The sequence below is a fragment of the Lipotes vexillifer genome, unplaced genomic scaffold, assembly GCF_000442215.2.
Source record: "Lipotes vexillifer unplaced genomic scaffold, Lipotes_vexillifer_v1.1 scaffold359, whole genome shotgun sequence".
NCBI classification, from domain to species: domain Eukaryota; kingdom Metazoa; phylum Chordata; class Mammalia; order Artiodactyla; family Lipotidae; genus Lipotes; species Lipotes vexillifer.
Window position 1 is genome coordinate 375,621 of NW_006778638.1, and position 8,766 is coordinate 384,386.

General features: G+C 37.2%; 1 pseudogene; it reads right to left on the bottom strand.

Annotated features, from left to right (window-relative positions):
• The window catches only part of LOC103075149 (CDK5 and ABL1 enzyme substrate 2-like), a 77,294-nt pseudogene extending 70,606 nt beyond the window's left edge, over positions 1-6,688 (bottom strand).
• Between the last annotated feature and the right edge of the window lie 2,078 nt (positions 6,689-8,766).

Consider the following 8,766-nt stretch of genomic DNA (forward strand, 5'->3'; position numbering starts at 1 on the left):
AAAAAAACGAAATTGAGTTATCTGTAGTGAGGTGGATGGACCTAGAGTCTGTCATACAGAATGAAGTCAGAAAGAGAAAAACAAATACCGTACGCTAACACATATATATGGAATCTAAAAAAAAAAAAAAGTTCTGAAGAACCTAGGGGCAAGACAGGAATAAAGATGCAGATGTAGAGAATGGACTTTAGGACACAGAGAGGGGGAAGGGTAAGCTGGGATGAAGTGAGAGAGTGGCATGGACATATATACACTACCAAATGTAAAATAGATAGCTAGTGGGAAGCAGCCGCATAGCACAAGGAGATCAGCTCAGTGCTTTGTGACCACCTAGAGGGGTGGGATAGGGAGGGAGACGCAAGAGGAGGGAGATATGGGGATATATGTATATGTATAGCTGATTCGCTTTGTTATAAAGCAGAAACTAACACACCATTGTAAAGCAATTATACTCCAATAAAGATGTTAAAAAAAAAAAAGAAAAACAGGCTAGAGACGTGAGTAGAAAAGGCAATACAGGCAATGCAGTTTCTCATACGTTTAGGACTCTATATGTCTCATAATTAAAAAAATAGTTTATAATAAGAGAAATACAAATTAATATTACACAGATATATCTTATTTATCACACTGACAAAAAATCAAGAGTGTGATCACATATTTAATTGGTAAGACTAAGAGGAAACAGGCACATATGTGTTTCTAAAAAGAATGCAAAATGTTATGAACCCAATGGAGGGCAATTTGGCATTATTTATTGATTTTACATATGTTTTTATGTTTTCCCCTTCTCTAGGAATCTATCTAAAAGATAAACATGAAAATATGTATACACATGGATATTTACTGCATGATTTAAAAAGGTAAAAACCAGAAGTAACCTAAATGTCCATTAATACATGATGAATTGAATTAACTTTGAGATACTTACTATGGAGCTCCATATAGCTGGTTAAAAAAAAAAAAAAAAACAGTGCTTTCTAATATGTGATCTCCAGGATATATTGTTAAATGAAAACAACAAGTAGTATAAGCAACATGTATACTATATATTGTATTCCCATTTATCTGAAAAAGGGAGTCTGTGCGTGTATATGTGTGTGTGTATACATGCACATACAATGGGAGATTAAGCTATATTTAAATAAAATTATTACTTACATGTGATGAGAGGTAACATGTAAAGGAGACAGATATAAAAGTCAGGGGCAGGCAATTTACAAGATGAATCTTAGTATTTTGTCATTCCAGAAAGCAAGGAAGTTATCAAAAATTATTGGAATAGTGTCAAAAGGACGTATGAAACATCTTGAAGTGGCTCCCACTGCACAAAGATGAGTCATCCTCAGCACCAATAAGAGTAAAAACATCAGTGGGTTGAAATCAATAAAATATGTTAAAAATCCAGGAATTCCAATGATCGTGTTTTAAAAAAAGATCACCTTTGGAGGATGCTAGGAAACCAACTCCTTGTTCTAAAAACTGATAAATAAAGGGAAAGAATCATACAGATTACTTGTTTTTATAGTAAAAACTATACCTCAGGGTATTCAAAAGTTGATGAGAAAAAGTTCTGTCTATGGAAGTATTCCAACTAACATATAAAGATGTAATTACATAATTGGAATATTACCATTTTGCAAACCCCAAAGTAAACTCTGGATCTGGGGAATGACCCTCAGTGGCACCTAACGCCACAGCAGTAGACAACTGGACATTAAGCCTCTCTTGATGGAAGTTTAGAACACCATTTATGAAGTAGTCTTGCCAAAAATGTAACCTTAATATGGATCCAGCCTCTTGATCTAACCACCAGTACAGGAAATACACGGGGAATAGAGGAACGGGTTTTCTTTAAAAAATGAGAATACAGGGCTTCCCTGGTGGTGCAGTGGTTGAGAGTCCGCCTGCCGATGCAGGGGACACGGGTTCGTGCCCCGGTCCGGGAAGAGCCCACATGCTGTGGAGCGGCTGGGCTCATGAGCCATGGCCTCTGAGCCTGCGGGTCCGGAGCCTGTGCTCCGCAACGGGAGAGACCCCAACAGTGAGGGGCCCGTGTACTGAAAAAAAAAAAAAAAATGAAAGTACAATCAGCGATATCCAGAAAGCAGGAAAGTTCACAAGACAAATTACTCAATTTTTTCAACAGATCAATTTCAAAATTTTTTAAATGTAAGTTAAGGTAGCCTATGAAATTAAAATATCCATGAGACGTACCAACAGAATGCAGTGGTGCACCCTGTTGGAATCCCAATTAGAACAAACCAGCAACATATTATCTATAAACAAACAAAAATAAAATAAAACATGTATGAGAAAATACTGACTAGATATTTGATGATGTAAGACATGACTAGGTTTTCTTATGTATGAAAATGGCACCATGACTGGGTTCATTAACAAGAGTTTTTTCTTTCAGAGACACATACTCAAATATTTATGCGTTAAATATTATGTACGGGATTTGCTTCAAAACAATTCGGTAGGCAAAGACGTAAAGGAAGTTTGATTAAATGCAAGTGTGGCTGTGAGCTAACGAGTGTTGGGGCTGAATAATGGGTACATGCAGATGCACTGTACTTTTCAGTCTTCAATGAGTGCTAAAATTACCCACAATACACTACTGGTGGGAATGTAAAATGATGCAGCTGCTATGGAAAACAGTATGAAGTTTCCTCAAAAAAATTTAAAAATAAAACTACCATATGATCCAGCAATCCCATTTCTGGGATTTAACCAAAATAATTAAAATCAAGATCTCAAAGATATATATGCGCCCCCATGTTCATTGCAGCATTATTCATAATAGCCAAAATGTGGAAATAACCTAAAGGTCTATCTATGGATAAATGAATAAAGAAAATGTGGCATATACATACATTGGAATATTATTCAACCTTAAAGGAGAAGGAAATCCTGCTATATGCAACAATATGGATGAAACTGGAGGACATCGTGCTAATTGAAACAAGCTAGTAACAGAAGGACATGCATGATCCCCCTCATATGAGGTCTCTAAAATTGTCAAATTCCTGGAATCAAAGTGGAATGGTGGTGACCAGGGACTGCAGAGAGGGGGCAGTGGGGAATTGATCATCAACAGGCATAAAATTTCAGTTAAGCAAGATACAAAAGTTCTAGACACCTGCTGTACAACATTGCACCCATAGTTAACAATACTGTATTATGAACTTAAAAATTTGTTAACAGGGTAGATCTCATGTTAAGTGTTTATAACACAACCTTTTAAAAAAGAAAAGCAAAAAATATATATATCCATAATAAAGAGGTTAAAAATGACCCACATACAAATTCTGGATCCACCATTTGTTTGCTTAATACCAAGCAAGTCACTTAACACATTTTAAGCCCCCATTTTCTCATATGTAAAAGGGATATAATAATAACAATTTTATAGGTTGGTTTGCCATCTCTATTTTTGGACCCTGATAATGGTTAGTTGAAAAGAGAAAGAGGTATTGGAATTATTCTTACCAACAGTGTATATGTATAATTATGTATAATTTTAAACACACATGGCAGAGAGAAAAGTACAATGCACCTGTTTGTCCTCGTTATTTAGCCTCAACTCCCTTTTAAATATCTGGCATAATTTTATGATACTAGGCAAGTACTTAACTTTTCTAGGTTCATTTTCTTTCATGTAAAATGGGGATCATACCATTGTTATGTGGACTACGTAAAGCTGGAACTTTATAAACAACACTTTCTCTCCTCCGTGAAGCCATTTTGATTCCTAGTTGGAAATAGTACCTCTTCTGATAGATTTACTTTGATTACTATTATACTAATAATCTCCCTTGAATTATTATTTAAATATTTTTTATGAAAAGACTCTGGGTCCTTTGAAAACAGATTATTCGTATCCTCTACCTCATGGAAGGCATAGTATGGCACATAGTTGGAGATCAATAAATTTTGATGAATTAAATCCCTTGAATAGATTAGATGCTGCCTCCAAAACTGATTAATCTTCTGCAACTACCGACACTGAATGCTCTGGCCATATATTACTTAAATCTTTTAAAATGCACATAAGATCCCTGGGAAAATGTCAGATTGCTTCCTGGACAAACAGTAAATGAGTTTGTCCTATGTCAAGAAATCACCCAGTTCATTGTGTTGATAAACCTGGTCTGCAAATCTGACTCTTGCTTTTTACCTATCACATTTATGGTTTGTCCAGGTTTGTTCCTACAAACATGTCACAGATTCTTCAGTAGAAAATTGTTTCTAGCATAAGGTTTCAGCTTTATTCCAAAAGGTGTGTCCCTATGAAGAACCACTTGGCACATATCCATGATGCTCCAAAGATAAGCAGTGATAATGGAAGGGTAGATTTCCATATATTGCCATTCCCCTTAAATCAGGTCAAAAACTAGCAGGAAAAATGAATGGAGTCTCCAAAAGATAGTGGTTCTGGAAAACTATTTGAAGCGACAAACAAACCAATCTTAAATGTATTTCAAAGTATTTCCACTTGAGATAAAACTCAGTTTCAGCATTCTGAACATGGTGACAGCATAGTTTTTACTTCTGAGTATAGTAAGGCCCTTTTCTCATAAAACCTGGAGAAAGCCAAAAGCAGTTCAATTAAAGTGTCTAAATGTGGTCATCTTTTATTTATAGCTCAGTGGGACAGCTCAGCTAGAGCCTATAGAGTTCAGCTATGCACTCTTCCCAGAATATTCCCTAACGCTTCTCTGAAGCTATTCATTGTACAGGTCACTGTAGTAAAACTCACACCTCAGCACTCTCACTGGACGCCAACAAGCAAACACTAGAGTGCAGTGCAGAGTAAAGAAAGGGTTTGCCTCTGAGTAAAAGGAAGATCATGAACTGTAATTTCAAAGTCCATCAAACAGAGTCCTATAAGAAAACATATGAGCTATGCATGAAGTTATAGGATTTATATCCAAAAAAAAAGAGACAAAAAATTAAGTCAAGCTCCTTCCAAAGTAAGACATTTGAAAGGAGATCATTGCAACATCATAAGTTCACCATAAAGTGATGCATTCATATTTTACAAGACAAGAACTGTACTAAAATCTTTAAAGTCTCTACACAATTGTGTTTGTCAAAACATATTTGGGGCCATAACTCACAAGTTTATTGACATTCTTAGTTTACATCAAATATTTTACTTATTGTGATACTGGAATTTTATTTCACTTCTTAGAAAATTTTATGCTTAAAAAAGGAGCAATCATAATATATTCCATAGAGTTTTCTCCAATTTACATCATCATATTCTGAAGTAAACTGAAATAAGCCAAGGCTTTATGTAACTAAATCTTTCTATTATTTTCATGGCTCGGAATGAGAAGGGGAATGAAGAATAAATCTGTAAGAGAACAAAACGTAAATTCATTGTGCTCACAATGTTGCATTAATCAGGAAAACTTTCTGTAAAATTGATTAAGAGGGAATCTGAACAAATGGCTGCATGCATTCAGAAGAGGCTTCACTCACTAAAATAAACTAGAGTTTCATTTCTCCTTTAAAAAAAATCTATTAAAAGTCTAGATCAGATTCTTCATCTGTGAAACAGATATAATTAATTCCTACCATATCTATCATAGAAAAATTTTGTGAGGTTAAAAAATGAGCTAATGTATGGTGGGGGGGAGCTTTGTAAAAAGCAAAGGAGCTTAAAAATGTGAGTGATAATCAAGATGATCATTACCTGCTTATAGATAAAAATAGATAGCATTACACCCAGCATGCAACAAAGCACTTAGCACATATTAAGTGTTAGCTATAAGTTTTAACTAAAATATTAATAGGTATTAGGCAGTCACATCGTCAAAAGTACTGATTTAAGCAAAATTAAACACAAAATAAATACGGAGCATCTTGTAATGCCAGAATGTAAGGAGGTACTGTACTCAAACAAAGCACAATGATGACGGAATGTCAAAGGAACAAAGGACCCAAAGGAAAGAACTCCCAGGGCCCAAAAATGGAAAAATCTAAGCATCAAGATCAATGAAATAGAATTGGCTTACAACCCATAGTACAGAATAAATAGCTATAAGTCCACAGTGAAATTATTTAATTAATCAATTTAAGAATCAGTGGGGGGAGGGACTTCCCTGGTGGCGCAGTGGTTAAGAATCTGCCTGCCAATTCAGGGGACACGGGTTCGAGCCCCGGTCCGGGAAGATCCCGCATGCCGCAGAACAACTAAACCCGTGTGCCACAACTACTGAGCCTGCGCTCTAGAGCCCACGATCTACAACTACTGAGCCCATGTGCCACAACTACTGAAGCCCACGCACCTAGAGCCTGTGCTCCGCAACAAGAGAAGCCACCGCAACGGAGAGTAGCCCCCGCTCACCGCAGCTAGAGAAAGCCTGAGCACACACACACACACACAAAAATCAGTGGGGGAGAATAAACAAATTTCCTCTGTAGAAGGATTCCAAATAATTTATGTAGATATTTCATCCTCAAGTAGGATGCTGTGTACAGCAACTTCATTTCGAGGAGTACAAACAGGAAAGCAATAGGAGGAACTTTACAGTGGAGAAATCTGACAACAATAACTCAGCCAGGTGATCAAGGTCAACAGCAACAGCAATAAGTCATGTTGATAGTGTAGATCCTTGATATGATGTGATGAGAATGGCATTTTACCTGTGCGGTTTTCCTCTCCAAAATCCATAGCCCCAGTCTAATTATGAGAAAATTATCAGACAAATCCCAATTAAGGGATATAATGCAAAATATCTAAACAGTACTCGACATAATTGTTAAAGTCATTGGAAACAAAGAAAATATGAGAAACTATCACAATCAAGAGAAGCCTGAGGACATATAACAATGAAATGTAATGTGTTATACTGATCCTGAAACAGAAAAAGGACATTAGGTTAATACTAAGGAAATTTGAATAAATGATGGATGTTAGTTAATAATAATGTATCGAGATTGGTTCGTTAACTGTAGCAAGTGTACCACACTAATGCAAGTCATTAATAACAAGGAGAACAAGATGTGGGGATGGAGGGGCAGGGAGTATTGGAGAATTCTCTGTTCTATCTGCTCATGTTTTCTGTAAATCTAAAACTTAAATTGAAAAAGAAAGAGGCTTACCAAATATGCCTTTTTTTTTTTCTTTACAGGTAGTGCAAGGTACAGCAACTTGTCCTCCACCTTAGAGGAGATGTCACAACACACTCCTGGCCACTGGGTTTCTAAAAACTTCACTAAGATGGCAGTCTTCTGAAATTTTGTGGGGCTTATCTCCCACCCTCTGGTTCACATAGGTCTTACTCAGGCATGAAAAATACCCATTACTCTGTGCATATTATATTCAGTCAGCATAATGTCCTCAATGTAGTGGATCATTATAACATTTTGTCAAATATCAGTGCAATCATGGCCTCTGGAGACCCTATTGTGGCAGAGAAAGCAGGAGGGTTGACACAGGCAGGCAACTTGGTGATGGTATATTGTTGTCTCTGCCAGGTAAAAGCAAACAGCTTCTGGTGGTCCTTAAGATACAGAGAAAAAAGTCTTGACCAGGTCATAACTGCATATCAAGTGCCAGGAGATATGCTAATTTTCTTCAGTAAAAATACTACATACTGCAGATCTCTACCTGGTAAGGTTTACAAGGATCCACAGCCATTCTCCAAAATCCATTCAACCTCTGCATAGGTCAAGCAGGCAAGTTGAGGAATGATATGATATGATACATATCACCACCTCTCATTTTTTAAGTCTTTGATAGTGTCACTAATATCTGAAAATCCCCCTAGAGATGTGACATTGCTACTGGTTTACCATCTTGGTAAGGAGCAGAAAAATTCAGAAGTTTCCATTTGCCCCTCTCACCATAATGGCTCTTACCCCATGGCTCCAAGGCAAGTGTGGGGATTCTTCCAGATGCCAAGTATTTCTAATCCAATTATACATTGAGATACTAGTGAAACAACACAGTGTGCCTGTGAACTAACTGGGTACTCTGTGAGTCACATCTGTGTTGTGAGGTACATCCATGTATATCACCTGACCACCGCCACCATGGTATTTTGGGTCATCGGAATTAGCAACAATCCAGAAGTAGTATTTAATAATTCCCAAAGGTCTGGGTATTTTTCCCTAGTGCACTTTCACTCTGATAAATTTATGCAGGCTTGAAGACAGATTCACAGTATATACTTATGACAATACTGCAGGGTTCTTCCTCAGGTGAACTTGACCTTCCCTTCAAGGATAACTGATCTTCCCTTTTCCTTCAATAAACCCAAGATACTCTGGGACTATGAACATGCTTAGTTTCAAGCAGTGTTCTTACAGGCTTCCCATCTATTTTATTCCTAGGGACACTGTGATCAATTAGCTACCGTCAGTGGTCCCTATGGACCAAAGTGTTCGGATTACTATTATGTCCCTACTGGCCTTTCTAGTAAATGTGCCTACTTTGTCCTTGTCAGTTGGCCACTTGGCCTCTGATACTCTGGCATCCCATTATCTCTGTTAAAATCAGGGAACTCATATAAAGAGTGGTGTTAGCCACGGTCATACCTGGCTACAAAGGAGAGCAACCCCAGACCTTTTCAAGGATGCAGGTGGTCCCCTCAGTGTATGCATCAATATCTTCCCCAATGAAGGGATTGAATTCTGGGCCTGTTAATTCTTTCTCCACATTATGCCACACAAGCACTGGATCTCAGCCTCATTAAAAGAGGCCACTACTGACTTCAAGGTTTGGTTAACCAACCAAATAATTTGTTA